The sequence below is a fragment of the Lissotriton vulgaris genome, chromosome 2_1 (assembly GCF_964263255.1).
Source record: "Lissotriton vulgaris chromosome 2_1, aLisVul1.2, whole genome shotgun sequence".
Classification (NCBI taxonomy): domain Eukaryota; kingdom Metazoa; phylum Chordata; class Amphibia; order Caudata; family Salamandridae; genus Lissotriton; species Lissotriton vulgaris.
The window spans coordinates 752,125,199-752,141,297 of record NC_141687.1 but is presented as its reverse complement, the minus strand read 5'-3'; the positions used below and the strand labels follow the sequence as shown (position 1 = coordinate 752,141,297).

At 45.8% G+C, this 16,099-nt stretch overlaps 1 protein-coding gene across 1 annotated transcript in view; it reads left to right on the top strand.

Moving 5' to 3' along the window:
- The window catches only part of ABCC8 (ATP binding cassette subfamily C member 8), a 1,237,886-nt gene that overhangs the window by 279,201 nt on the left and 942,586 nt on the right, over positions 1-16,099 (top strand). The window lies entirely within an intron of this gene.

Genomic DNA, 16,099 nt, shown 5'->3' with positions numbered 1-16,099 from the left:
AGCAGCTCCACCGGACATCGGTCAAGATGGCTCGGTCTCAGCGGTCGGGACCTGGATCACGCCTTCATCTGAGGATCTCATGCCGCAAAGCTGTAGATTGGAGGGACGAAGTCCACAGTCAAAGCATGACCCCAGGTGAGTACAGGGGTCTGGGTAGGAGGTAGATATTGGGGGATTAAGGCCAAAAAGGCCATCCATCATTGGAAGCTCCCGGCCGGAGCAACTCACCTGTCGTCACCCCCAAGGTAGGCTCAAGGTACCCCCATGGGCAGGGTGCATTAAAAGTGAAAGGTAGGACATGCCCTGATGTGTGTGGCATGCCCTGATAATGAATCACAGCCAATTTCGTTTTTTTCACTATTGCAAGGCTACCTCTTCCCATCGGTCAGAATGGGCAGTTTAATTATAACATCTTATAATCCTAACTGACTCAGGGAACTAGGTAGAAATTCAAGTCTAGTATGCCTGAACTCAAAATGTTAAAATACATCCTTTAGTGAGGGTGGTTTTTACATTCTGTGTTTGAAAATACTACTTTTAGAAAGTAGGTATTTTCTTCCTAAACCTCCAGTAAACCTCTGCTAGGTTTGTGTATTCCATGTCTGGTTTGTGAGTGACAGGGGCATGGGCGTCCACAGGAGGGGGCAAGGAGGGGCGCTTGCCCCCCCCTGGAGCAGCCCTCCTTGCCCCCTCTGCGGATGCCCATGAAAACCGTGACTTCAAGACGGGGTTCTCACTCTCTTTTCTCTCCTTTCTTTTATTTTCTTCCCTGTGAAACGGATCCAAAAAAGAAAGATGCTTTTGCTGGAAATGTCGTATTTTTCTGACATTTTAATTCCAAAGTGCAGCATTGGGAATAAAAGGCTAAAAATATGAAAAATAGATAAATAACTAAATAAAGTAAGACAGAGTGGTAGCAAACTGCCCAAACTGATTTTATTCACACTGAAACACATTTTTGTTTTCTTGTCTTTGTTTTCCCTGGAACTTGTGCACCAATCCTGCAATGTGAGGAATGGAAAATAAAATGTGTGCTGCTGCTCTGTGTCCAGGGATGTGGTCTTTTTTACCATACTGCTTATGTTTTGTAAAGATATAAGCAATAGCCATTAAAATGGGTCCAGTCAGGACCCTGTAGTCATGTCCTTAACTTTTCAGGAAAAAGCACTCACTGATTTCTGAATAGTGAGTGTAAAAGCGTTAAGGTAACCATGTTGTTCCTGCTTACATTTCCCATGGATTGCAAAATTTTGCATTCCCTATAAATGTTTGCTTTTTCCAGGCTGTTGTTAGCTTTTTTTTTTTTGTGTTGGATCCAGTACCCGGATGTCTGCACACCTAGCAGACAGAGATAAAGCAGCTTGTCAGAAAGTTTAGCATTTTCCTTACAGGCGGTGTTTGTTGGCCTGTGGCAGGGTCAGTCACATGTCCTGGATTCCTGTCATTTAAATGAGTCTATCCCAGTTCTGGCGCCCCAGTGTTTCTTGTGCCCCACCTGGGACACATCATGTCGGAGGATGGTGATGATGTTAACATTTTGCCCCCCCATGGAAAAAAGTCTGTGGATGCCCATGGACAGGGGGCTGGAGATGGTCTTGGTTCCAGCAGTCTGATGGGTCAGGGCTGGGCTGAAACGGACCTGTATTGAATAGAGAGTCGTGGGGGGGCGGAGATTTCCTTTCACTGACCTCAGCCCTCAAAGAATAGAGAGTAGGGGAGGAGATTTCCTTTCAGCTACCTAGGCCAGGTCTGCTTTCAGCAATGCTGTCTCCACCTCCTGCCAGGAAACTGCACAGAACTGCTTTTGCTGGGCAAAGGGCACCCTCTGCCTTCAGAGGACAAATGCTATAAATATTGGGGCTCAGACCCCATGACTTTAGATCACATCTGGGAATCGAGACGAACCTTTGCCAAGGAGAAGAACCAAGGAAGCTGAAGGAGGAGACTGTCCCTGTGCTCTTTTGCTATTTCTGGGGTTGGTCTGCAGTGGTTACTTTATTGCCAATGAAAGGAGGAAAGTACTTTTGTGAACTTTTCATAATCTTGAGGAAGAATCTCTAAGGGCCTGAAGTATGCTTCCCACCTGCCTGAAGTCTCAGGGATACAAGACTTCACCACCAGCTCCCCTGAATTCCCTTGCAGGGAATTCTACCTGAACAGAGGTGCCTACTGTTGTGTGGACCCTCTGAGAAGACTGAGTGTCGCTGGGAGCTGGAAGCGTGACGCAACGAGGAGAAGTGTGTCGTCGCCACAGCAGTTGACGTCGCATCACCGAAGAAGCTTGCCACCGCTACAGCTGTTCGCTGTCGCAACCTGGAGAATTGTGTCGCAGGGCCTGTCACGGCTCAGAAGTTACAGAGTTCGCTGCACGGTCATTGGGAATGCACGCATTGCATCCAACATTGTCGCATTGCATCAAAGACGTCATTGTGTCGCACCGCAAAGATCGTCTCATCGCATCGAGGCACCATTGTGTAAAATTGTAACGGTAACACAGTAAGAAACTGACGCATCACCTCCTCTCGGGTAAGGAACCGACGCATCACCTCCCCTGCGCTGCAATAAGGAACCAACGCATTAACTCCCCCGAAGCAAGAAACCAACACATCACCTTCCCTGCGACCCTTTTTCTTTGTATTGCGTGACGCATCTAAGGTACTTTGAGAGTAAAGTGTTGCATTTACCATCTACTTTGAACTAAGCTATTTCTACCATTTTAAAGTCTTATTTTTGATTATAGTATTGTGGGTTTTTGTTGTTTGGTCTTGTGGTAAGTCTAGTAAAGATTACTTATTTTTCTAAACTGGTGTGGTGTCCATTTGTAGTGTTTTCACTGTATTACGGTATGTGTTCATAAAAGCTTTACACACTGCCTCTTAGATAAGCCTGTCTGCTCGTGCCAAGCTAACAAGGGGGTGAGCAGGGGTTATTTTAGAAGTGAAGCCCCTTACCATGACTAGAATCAAGGGTCCCTATTTGGACAAAGGTACCTACCTCTGCCAACTAGAGACCCCCCCAGTTCCAACATGACATGTCACAAAATATGCTGTTTTAGTCTAAAAGGCATTTCCTACTCAGAAAAGCATTTCTGATTCCCAAAGTACATTTTGTAAATTTTAGACAGTATTTTGTGGTTGCAAAGCCTGTAATTTTGTGAATCATAGGATTTGCAACAGCAAAATAGTTCTGAACTTCTGGTATAGTGCATGCTTCGGTTTTACAACAACATTTCATACAGTTTCAATAAAAGTTTAAAATTCTAAATTATATAAAATGGGAATAGATGATCGGGTTTGAAAGCAGGTTCACAGAAAGTTGTAAATGGATTTTCAGGAAGCAGTGTTTAATGGCACAGCTTTTTACCTGTGAAATTAGCAGCGGGTTTCCAGTACTATATTTTCGCAAATGAGACTGAGGATAAAATGAGTAGCAATGCTCCCATTATTAAAAAATAAGTGAACTCTTTCAAGCGGACGGACACACTCTTTTGTCAAACATCTGGAATGCTGTTGCATAGTATTTAAGCATTACATTCTACCAGGGCAGCTAACCTATGAAAGTGTTTTTCCATCTACCTGTTTTTCTTTCTTAGTCTCAACCTCATTAGTTGAGGGTCCCAAACCTGTGAAACAGGATATTGCATCAGATGAGGGGAGGAGGTGCAATCGTCCATCAAAAAGGAAAAGCAATATTAACTATGCATCGTTGCTGCTGTATTCGATCTGTCTACTATACATTCCCACCTGAGATGTCACTTCTCAGTAAATGATCCCGTGTTTTGACCTTACTAAAAGAACAACTCGCTAAAGAGCCTAGAGGTCATGCTAGTGGGGTTTCTTTGGAGTCTGAAGGTTTCAAAAAACTTAAAGCAGCCTTCTTCCTCTCCCTCTTCACCAGCTCCTGTGGAAGCTACAGATCAGATTACAGATACGACCCAAATGGCTTCGTGTGCATGTTGCAATATAATCCTTATACAATACCCAGAGAGCCTCCTTGAGTAAAGTAAGACAATGGACGTCTTGCCACTGACTGAACACCGGTGTCTCATGTATCGGATTACCCCACTGCTGACTGGAATCCACTGGAAAAGTGCATGTAGAAATGTTGCCATATTTTAGGACTGCGATTCTAAGAATGTCCCTTTACAAGTGTCCGCAGTACTAAGTGCGAATGTATGGCTTGTTTACTTTTTTTGATATCCAACTAAGGCAGCAGAATTACAAAAGTGCTGTAGAATAATATTTTTGAATAGAATAATCAAGTTACAGAAAAAGAAATGGTAATGGAAATCAATTTGAAAAAAGCTTTTAATAGATTTAAGGATTGAGCTCATTAAGAGTGGAATTGGAATTTGTTCAAGTAAAATGGTTTTATGCAAAGCAGGAGCAGTTAAACGGGAGACAGTGGGGAAGGCAATGAAATAGTCTGTCATAATAACTGGTCATACATGCTGGCAAAACAAGAAAGCCCAAGTTTGAAATTGTGAGAGAAAATTGTAACTGTCACAAGCTATTAAAAAATATCTACGTCTTTTAAGGAACATGTATTCAACAAATGAGGGGTAGAAGAACAAATGGGATTACATTTCATCATTGATAGTTTAAATAGCTGGCAAAAGTAGAAACAGTGACCATGTTTCTGTGAAGGAAAATGGAAAGTTGAAATATTTGGGTCAAATTTAATAAAGGAATCCCTATTTTAAGACACTCTAAAGACTGTTCTAAACAAAAAAATTGCACAGTTTTACAATCTTGTTTGGATAGCAAGAACTGGTTTGAATTGTCTGAATAGATACTTGTTTTCGTTTCTCTAGCTAGGCTAACATTCTGCATCTGTCACCAGTTATGCCCAATTGACTAAGGGCCTTATTATGAGTTGGCGGTGCGACCACCATAGAACTGAGTTTGCCCCTGCCATCAGCCCATGGTGCAGGCGGTCCAAAGACCGCCGTATTACGAGTTGACCATGGGGGCGGCTGTGTGGAGGTGGGGATCTTGCAGGGTAGGTGAGTACTTTTTTACAAATATATTGATGCCTGTGTGCATTGTGACTGGATATGTGTCATATGCATGATATATGTGGAAAAATACCATGTACCCATTACCGGAGTTCAGCTCATATTTGTACAGTCTTGGAAATGTGTTTATGGTACGCAAAAGACTCACTGTACACTGCCGCACACAGGGTTGAAATCCTCAGGTGAAGATCCTGCTGTGAAGGGGGAACCTGGAGACAGGGATCCATGTTGGACTCTGCCTGGAAGAAGAAGGGGGTGAGTACCCACCCAAACCCTTCATCAGTGCAGGTGGTCAGACCTCTGTGGTTCCCTCATGGATAAGGCTACTTGTAATAGGTATTGCCGTGCTGCTTCCTCGTATCGCGCTATGGAGGCTGCCTATACCCGATCGCGAATCCGGCAGTTGACAGTCTGCTGGGGATCTCAGCCCGGTGGTGTTCTTCCGAAAACCAATCTGCCCAGTCGGACCGCCGAGTTTTCCACACTCAGACCGCCACCCCCAATTTGGCGGTCCAGGGGACCACCAAACTCGTAATAAGTAAAAGTATTTGTTCCAGCACACCAATTTTCTTTTTATGAAGATTTAAATTTCCTGTCATATGAAGATTGTGAATATTGGCTTGTTTTGCCTGTTTTTCTTGGAGATGCCCTTGGCGGTGATTAGAGTCTCCCTTTCAGAGTTGAATATTTGGCCGACATAAAATTATGGCCCGACATAAAATTATGGGGCGCCCTCTTGACAAAGGTTTTCAACGCGGCGATTATGGAGAGCACCCCACCTACTTGGGGGGAATCAATAATTATACTAATATATAAAAAGGGAGATAGGTCAGAGGCGAAGAACTACCGACCTATCTCCCTTTTAGACTCATCACTTAAAACTATGAGTAGAGTAATGCTGGTTAGGCTGGAGGAATGGGTTGAAGGTTGTGGCATCCTTGCGCAATCCCAATTTGGGTTCCGTAAAGGTTTAGGAACAATAGAACAGTGCATAAATTTAGATCTTCTAATAGGGAAGTATACACGCGCAAAGCAGGGATCACTTTTTCTCTGCTTTACGGATCTTAGTAGCGCGTTTGATCTCGTCGACCACGCGCTGCTCCGGTCAACCCAATGGAACAAGGCGCTCCAGTTGGGATTATTTATTTCTTGGCAAGATTATATATAAAGTTATCTGCCCGCATAAGATATGGACAAGAGGGAGAATGTACGGATAGAATTAAGGTAAACCTGGGTATTAGACAAGGGTGCGTTCTCGCACCACTCCTCTTCTCTCTCTTCATTAATGCTATTGATACTGAACTTAAGGAGGTTAAGTCTGCCCCACAAGTAGATGGCCTGGCTCCCCCGTCTTGCTTTACGCCGACGATTCAGTGCTTATATCCAGACCCCCCCTCGGTTTGCAGAGGCTAATGGACAAGTTTGCGGGATTTATTAAGGGCAGAAAGTTGAAAATTAACACTACAAAAACTTTTATTATGCAGTGTGGGAAGAAAATGAGGAAGATGAAACCTTTTTTATAGATGATAAGAAAATGTAAATTGTGAAAAATTTCTGTTATTTGGGTATAACGTTTAACTGCAACGGTATGTGGTCTCAAGAGATAACTAATGTTAAAGCTAAAATGTCTAAGAGTATCCATGGTGTTTTTAAATTTACAACTAAACTTGGGGGCCATCGTATCCTTGATATGCTGCACATTTACAGGTGCAGATGTGTTTCAATTGCATTATATGAATCCGGTGTTTGGGGGCATTGTCGCCATGTGGACCTACAGGTAGAAGAGAATTGTTTTATCAAAAAATTGTTATGCCTACCTAAGTCGGCCTCAACTGAGATAACGCACATGGAATTGGGGCTGGAGTATTTATCTGACCTGATAAGTTTAAGACCTTTGTTGGTGTGGAGAGCAATTTGGTCAAAAGAAGAAACCGGCTTCACTAGGAGTATTATCAGAGATTGTCTCCGCCTAGATAAATGTTCAACGATCCCATGGGTTGACTATGTAATGACAACAGCTAAGGATGTATTTAATTTAGATGTCCAGGCAGACCCCGAATGTTTATCTGACTTCCCTAAGAAAGAGTTAAAGAGTCGTTACATGGGTAAGAAAGAACAAGTGCGGAGAAACGGAAATATGTTGCTACCTACCTCACAATTTTATTACTCCAACATATCTATATCTGGTTTTCAAAATTATCTGAGAATAGTTACCAGGCATCCCATCGGTTTGTCCTAACCAGATTACGACTGGGAATTGTCCACCACCTGGTGGCCTTTCCGCGTATGAAATATCATACCTCTGCACCCTGCCCTTGTGACAGGGTTACTAAACAGAGTACTACACATTTTTTAATGATCTGTGACCTTTTTCTACCCTTTCGCATTGCATATCTGAAACCCTTATTTAAAAAAAAGGCTGTTATAACGATAAAATCAGCAATGAGTTTGTTATACTCCCTAGAGGACCCTGATAATTTGTTTTTTCACAGCCACGTTTATCTTAAAATCAATGGCCACTAGGAAAAGTATGGTCTTCAAATTAATTAATTAAGCGGTTTTCTAACCAACATGTGCGGCACCTGTTCCTAGTATCTGTTTTTAGTATTTGTTTTATTCACTGTTTTTAACCTGAAATTGGAAGTAAATTTGTATCAGAACACATTGAGAGGAATGTATATTGTATATATTTTGTATGCTTTTATGATTATTGTGAAATAATCGAATAAAGTTCTGAAACGAAACGAGTTGAATATTTCAGAAGGATCACCACGCAGATGGACGAATCGCATATCCAGACATTAGTAGACTTTCAAGCCTTGAAAAATATTGTAAAAGACTTTGAAATGATAGATTATAAAAGGTTCTGGCACTCTAACATTTTGCATAATGCTCTAGCATGCATGCAGAGGATGAATTGCTATGAATATGATTTTGTCCAGTATGTTCGAATTAACTTCTATAAGGAAAATGGAGAAAGCTTTTAGGTGTGTTCAAACCAGGCTTATCCCTGATACATGACGTGGGACTGTGATTAAAGCAATCCTCAAAAAGGGAAAGGACAGATAATTAGGTCTAACTGATGGTATTTTGAAGGTTTTTGCTAATATTTTCTTGCATCAGCTATCTCTGTGTCTGCTCCCCCCTTGCTGACTCATTTGACTGCCTGGTCTTGTCGTTCTGGTTACTGTTTTCTGTCCACTGCTATGTGTTTCACTTTGTTCTGCTTGTTTTTCCGATTGTATGATTCTTGTTCTGCCTGCTTATTGCCACGTGTTTTGTCCTGTTCTGTTTGTTTGTCTCTTTGCGTCCTTCTTGTTCTGCCTGCTCATTGCTGTGTGGTATTCCCTACTCTGTTTTTTCTCTTTGCCTGATTCTTGTTTTGCTTTCTCATTGCCATGTATTGCACCTTATTCTGTTTGTTTTTCTCAATTCCTGACTCTTGGTCGCTTGCTCATTGTCTCGCGTTGTTCCTTGTTCTGTTTATTTTTCTCATTGTCTGATTCTTATTTTTCTTTTTGGCTCCCTCGTTGACCAATCGCTTTCGTGCCATTTTTTTCCCTCCCTCCCGCCGGCTCTGCCCACCGCCTTCAAGCGACCCTCCCACCTCCCAGTACCTACTTATTGGAGGTAGCTGTGCGACTGCAAACCGGGCATGACAAAGGCATGCAAAAGACAACCCCGTCTGCGCCTGGAACATGGCCAGTGCTAGGAACCCTTGCCCTCTGGTCACCCACAGATTCTCCACCCAAAGCTCTATTGCCTGGACCCCAAATGCCACGACAACAGCTGGTATATCGCATCTCCTCAATCAATGATTGGACCTTTTTCCTGCCATCGTTGCCATTCATCTTCCAACTTTAAACCATCTGCAAAAATACCACATTGGCCCCGTTGCCTACAGAGCCATAGGACCATGCCCCAGCTTCTGCAGTGCCATCCCTGATTTCATCGCCCCACTCCCCATTGTTGGGGGCCACTAGTCCCTATCGACTCCAAGCACTACATCCTCCTCTGTGACATCAACTTCAACCTCAGTGACCCCAAAGACATAAACTCCACCAACCTCCTGGGAAGTATGCGCAACATCGGCCTCACCCAACTGGTCACTGATCCCACCAACAGTGCAGGACAACTGCTCGACCCGATCTTCACGGCCAGTGAGAGTCAAGGGCAGTCTTGTCACCAAACTCACCTGGACTGACCACTTCATCATTGCAGGACCACCATGTATCACCTCCAGGAACAAAGCCCAAGCCCAACTTCACAACCAGCCTTGAACAGGCCACCCAGAATGTATCCACCTGCAACACCAACTGCAGTGACAGACCCCCATCAAACCAATCAGGAGCAGCAGAACCACCAAATAAGCCAGTTGGTATACATCAGAACTCATGACAATCAAGTGCAACTGCGAAAAGCTAAAAAGAAGATGACGCATGAACAGAGATCCCACAAACCAAGCCGCCTTCAAGTTAGCCATGAACAAATACCACAAACGCCTGAGAGACATGAAGTGAAGCGCCCTGTCAGACCCTATTGAATCAAGCTCCAACCACACTAACAAACTCTACAGCATTATCACAGAGTTCTCATGTCCATCAGCCACAAAGAACATGATTTCCCTTCCCAGGAACTCTGCAACCCTGTAGAACTACTTCCAAAGCAAGATTTCCATCATCTATAGTAACTTTCAACCCTACCCATCCGACCTCTACAACCTCCTCACACTGACTCGCGTCACCCACAACTACCCGCTCCCCACTTGGGAGCAGCTCACTACCCAGAACACCAGAGCCACCATGAACTCCATCAACTCTGGAGTCCCCATGGACTCCTCCCCCACCACTTCTTCAACCACAAGAGCAAGAAAATCGGCGGTGAACTCACCATCATTTTCAATGCATCCATCACCATGGTCCCGACAGATGTATACATGCAGAGGTCAGACCCTCCTCAAGAAACCCCCCACCAACCCCAGAAAACTCAAGAACTGCCGCCCCATCTCTCTGCTCCCCTTCCCTATCAAAGTCATCGAGAAGGCCATCAACCGCTAACTCAGCGAAAGCCTGTAGAGAAACAACCTTCTGGACACCTCCCAATCCAATTTCTCCATGCCAACCACACCACAGAGACCGCCCTGATCACTGCCAATGATGACATCAGAACCCTCCTTGACCAGGGGAAACAGCAGCCATGATCCTCCTCGACATATCAGCTGCATCCAACACTGTATCCCACCACACACTCATCAAGAGACTCAACCACATTAGAATCCAGTGTGACAACCCTTTAATGGATCGCATCCTTCCTCACAGGAGGAACCCAGAAAATCCACCTACCACCCATCATCTCAGAACCCAAGATCACCAACTCAAGGGTCATTACTCAGCCCCATCCATGTTCAACACTTACATAATTCCCCTATCGTCAGAACCAAGAGCCTCAACATCATATCCTACACAGAAAATACTCAGCTCATCCTCTCACTCTCAGATGACCCCTCCACCACTAGGAACAACTTCCACAACTGCATGATGACTGTCGCTGACTAGATGAAGACCAACTGCTTGAAGCTCAACTTGGACAAAATGAAAGTGCTGATCTTTGGTAATAACACTTCACCGTCGAATCACACCTGATGGCTCTCCAAACTTGAACCCACACCACTGACAGACAGGAGTCAACCTCTGCATCATCCTGGACAGAAAGTCCACTATGAAATGCCAGAGCAATGCAGTCTCCTCTGCCTGCTTCCACACCCTCTGCATGCTCCAAAAGATCTTCAGATGGCACCTGGTCAACACCAGGAAAACCGGCACTCAAGCCCTAATTATCTTCTTCCTACTATTTTCTGCCCTTCTATTGGCTTTAGGACTCTGGACACTTTATCACAGCTAACCAGTACTAAAGTGCATATGCTCTCTTTCTAAAATGTAATGCTATATGGTTTCTCCATGATTGGCATGTTTGATTTACTAGTAAGTCCCTAGTACTGTGCACCATGTGTGCCCAGGGCTTGTAAATCAAATGCGACTAGTGGCCTTGCAGCACTGATTGTGCCACCAACATGGGTATCCTTGCAAACATATCTCAGACCTGCCACTGCCATGTCTGTGTGTGCAGTTTTAAACTTCCATTTTGACCTGCATCCACTTGCCAGACCCAAACCTTCCCTTTTATTACATGTATGGTACTGCTAAGGCAGGCCCAAGGTACCCCCATGGGCAGGTTGCAGTGTATTTAAAAGGTAGGACATGCACTGTTGTGTTTTAAATGTCCTGGTAGTGAAATACTGATAATTTCGTTTTTCACAACAGCAAGGCCTATCTCTTCAATACGTTAGCATTGAAGCTGCCTTGTAACATCTTACAAGTGTATCTTAGAGGTGATAGAAAATCAGAATTTGTTGTCTCTGGACTCACAATTCAAAAACACATATTTTAGTGAAGTTGGTTTTAAAATTGTAGTTCTGAAAATTCCACTTTTAGAAAGTTATCATTTTCTTACTGTAACCATTCTGAGCCTCTGCCTGTCTTTGAATAAACGCTTGGCTTAGGGTGACAGTTGAGCAGTTTGTGCATTCACTCTGGACAGTCACACAAAGGGAGCTAAGGTGTGCTCTGCATATCCTGATGGCCCATCACCAGGCTGAATGGTCTTCCTGGGCTAGATTGGTGAGAGTAGTTAACACTGACTGGGCTGTGCCTGTCCTCGCACAAAATATCCCCCCCCCCCCTTGCCCCCCCCCTCCCTCATGGTGTGTCTGGCGCCAGGACAGGGAAAGGCAGGGTCTTGTGCACTACAAAGACTTTCCTTTTAAGTTTGCCTACTGAAAAGGCCGAAATGGGTCTAAGTACTGGACCTCCGACACCATGTACTCAGAACACTTCTGAGTTGAGCACATTCTGCCAGGAAGAAGACAGAGCTGGATAGCTGGCAGGAGGGACTGCCACTTTGCTGTTTGCTATGTTATATTGGCCTGCTGCTTGCTGTTTCTGTCCTGGGAGTGAAAGGACTGAACTTTGCTTTCTACATCCTGCTTCCAAGGTTCTCCAAGGGATTGAGTTGAGCTTGCCTCTTGTTAAGAAGTCTCAGGGCCATCAAAGACTTCACCTGCAACCCCTGTCCCCTCTGCTAAGGAGTCCCACTTGCCAGGTGGTGCCAATTCCAATTCCTGTGCTCTTGAAAGTGAGTTTGGGGAGCTACTAAAAAGAAACCAAGGCATCAATGCCAATCAACTTATAAATTAGCACCTGTCTGCAAGTCTGACACTGTGCCGCTGCCTGCACCAGAGCTGTGGTCCCGCTCAATGCACCGACCGCGACTTGCACTGCAGGCTCCTACAACTCCACAGCACCTCCGAATCTCGCCACTACTCGAGTCTTGAGCACTGCACCACCAAACCCTGTGGCGCACCGTTCCGATGCCTGTGGCCTGGTCTGACAATTATGCTGCAGAAACTGAAACCTTCCGGCTTCAGCCACAACACCTCTTTGACGCCGCTCCACAGAAATGAATCGAGGTGCAGCAGTGGCCACCACAGTGTCATCTCCTCTGCAGCAGTAAGGAACTGATGCCTCCCCTCCACTGTGTTGTGCATCGTCTTTGTTTTTCACAATACCTCCTAAGTTACAGTACTGGGGTCTCCCCTACTCCGTAACTGGCCCTTGCTCCATCAAGGTCATACAGACTTTGTGGAGTCGTTGACATCGACCATGACCAAATAGCCCCAGTTGAACCTATTTTCTATTTCTAAGAGCTATACTTGATTTAATCTTTACAAATGTATATCTTGATTTGTGTATGTTGAATTTTAGTTGTTTTGTTCTTGTCTTATTCACATAAATATTAGCTATTTTTCAAACTGGTGTGCAGTCCTTTTATAGTGTTTTCACTGTGTGTATGTGTGTGTGTGTGTGTGTGTGTGTGTGTGTAAATACTTTACAAATTGCCTCTGGGGTAAGCCTGACTGCTCTGTACCAAATTATCAAAGGGGGTGAGCACAGGATATCTTTGTTGTGTAACCACCTTACCCTGACTCGAGTGCTGGGATCTGCCTGGCTTAGGTGCATACCCTAGCCTACCAGAAATCCAATTTCTATACATCAACCACTGCCTGAACTTCCACCACCCCCAAGACACATACACTCCGCCTTCCTCACACACACGCCGCACAGTGGAGAACGATCCTTCTCCAACCTCACTGCCAGATCCTGAAACGACCCCCCACCTAACCTCATTACAGCATCCTCTCTACACGAATTTAGGCAGGTACTCAAGACATGGCTTTTTGACTGAGTCCAGTAAGAACCCAGCACCTGGATACACTCTAGTGTGATTAACAGTGCTCTATAAATCTGAGTTGATTGATTGATTGAAAAGCGTTTTTTACTGTTAGAACAAGGGGGTTTCTGTGAGGTCCACACCACCATTATCATAGATTTGTGCAAATGGGACTTAGAGCATAAATCAATTGAGATAAATCAAAGACTTTGCTTTGTTGACTCCCTCACAACTTTTGATTCAGTCTACAGAGGCCGGCTGTGGAATTAATTAGAGCTGTGGAAAATTCTCCAAGGTCTCCTATTTTAAAATACGGGCTTACATGCATCAAATTGGGCCCAGGTTAAGTTTGATTGGTCTGGTAGATTGTCCAAAAGAATAATAATGTTAAATGGTCTGCAGCAGAGATGTGTGCTGGCCCCCTGCCAGTTTGGGATATACTTAGCAGATCTTCATGAAGCATTGCGATATAATAAGTTATTCTCAGACAAAATGGTTTATGCAGATGGTCCAAAACGTACTTCCAGGGGAGCATTTGCAGGAGTCTGCCTTTTGTGATTCACACATAAATTGTCTGCCAGTGAACACATATTAAAAATCTTTCCTCTTTGCTTGCAGAAGCCTTGTGCAGCGAAAGGAAGTGGACCCAATCATTAGTCAAGATTATTAGTTGTTTAAAGGTTAAATATGAAATTATGGTAACATCCAATCATGGGCTTGTTTTCCCTTGAAGAAGGCTTTAAAACTTTTAGCATTTAAACTGTCCCCCTAACTGGATTATGAATGTCTATCAAAAGAAGATATCAATTGCATTTACTTCACCATCATTGGGAATTGAAAGTCTGTATCCCTACCTTTTCTGCTTCCCTGATCATAGATAACCCTGGGCGAAGAACTACGCTCCGTTCGCAGAGTTTGGGTAGTTTCGCCAACTCCGCGCTCCGCGGAGAACGCAAAGTTGTCGAATACTCCGCAAACTTCTGCGTAGCGTAGTTCTCGCGCGCTCAATAGCATTTTCGTGTGCGCGAGGATGCTTGTCGGTAGGATTGAGTTGCCGAACACACAGAAACTGCAATCTGGCACAGAATAACTCGCGAACACGTTAGTAGTGACCGGAAATAAGGAGACGCGAGCGGGCGGGACAAACCTCATGGGTAACTTCGCGTGCTACACATCCCGAGCATGCAGGCAATCAATCAATCAATCAATCAATCAGGATATTTGTATAGCGCGCTACTCACCCAGAGGGTCTCAAGGCGCTTGGGGGAGGGGGGTCCCCTACTGCTTGAACAGCCATGTCTTGAGTTGCTTCCTGAAGCAGAGGTGGTCTTGGGTCAGGCGGAGGTGGATGGGGAGGGAGTTCCAAGTCTTGGCTGCCAGGTAGGAGAAGGATCTTCCTCCTATGGTGGATCTTCGGATGCGTGGCACGGCGGCGAGGGCGTGGCTGGTCGATCGTAGCTGGCGGGTGGGAGTGTAGAAGGTCAGGCGGTTGTTGAGGTACCTGGGGCCCAGGTCGTGGAGGGCCTTGTGTGCGTGGGTGAGGAGTTGGAACGTGATTGTCTTGCTGACGGGGAGCCAGTGAAGGTCTCTCAGGTGTCCGGAGATGTGGCTGTGTCGGGGGATGTCCAAGATGAGTCGTGCGGAGGCGTTCTGGATGTGTTAGAGTCTTTTCTGGAGTTTGGCTGTGGTTCCGGTATAGAGGGTGTTTCCGTAGTCCAGTCGGCTGGTGACGAGTGCCTGTGTGACCGTCTTCCTGGTTTCGGTGGTGAGCCATCGGAAGATCTTTCGGAGCATGCGTAGGATGTTGAAGCATGATGATGAGACGGCGTTGACTTGTCTGGTCATCGAGAGGGAGGAGTCCAGGATGAAGCCCAGGTTGCCTGCGTGGTCCGTTGGTTTGGGTGCGCTGCCCAGGGCAGGGGGCCACCAGGAGTCGTCCCAGGCGGAGGGTGATGATCCAAGGATGGGGACTTCCGTCTTGTCTGGGTACAGTTTCAGGCGGCTGTTCCTCATCCACTCGACTACGTCTTTCATCCCTTCGTGTAGGTTGGTTCTGGCGGTTCCTGGGTCGTTGGTGAGGGAGAGGATCAGCTGGGTGTCGTCGGCGTAGGAGATAATGTTGAGGTTGTGTTGGCGTACGATGGCTGCGAGGGGGCTCATGTAGACGTTGAAGAGGGTGGGGCTGAGTGATGATCCTTGTGGTACGCCGCATATGACTTCGGTGGCCTTGGATCTGTACGGGGGGAGACGGACTCTCTGGGTTCTTCCAGTGAGGAACGAGATGATCCACTCCAGTGCCTTCTCTTTGATTCCGATGTTGCTGAGGCGACGCACTAGGGTGCGGTGGCAGACCGTATCGAATGCTGCGGAGAGGTCCAGGAAGATGAGGGCCGCTGTTTCCCAGTTGTCGAGCAGGGCTCGGATGTCGTCAGTGGCTGCGATGAGGGCGGTCTCGGTGCTGTGGTTGGCACGGAAGCCGGACTGCGAGTGGTCGAGGCTGGTTGGGCGAGCGCAATTGGTGATCCACTGTGTGAGGTTGTTGGCTGCTTGGTTGGGGTCCGTTGAGCTGGCGGGAGGGTACTGGCTCAGTGAAGTGGTGAGCTGGTCGGTGGTGATCTTGTTCCAGTTCCTGCGGGGAACCTGTTGCGGGTGGTGGTGAGTCGTGGTCTTTCTGAAGCTGAAGTGGACGCAGCTGTGGTCTGTTCAGTGGAGTCCGGTGGAGTGGCTGAAGGAGATGTACTTGCTGGAGGAGAAGACTGGGTCAAGCGTGTGTCCGGCGTAGTGGGTGGAGGTGTT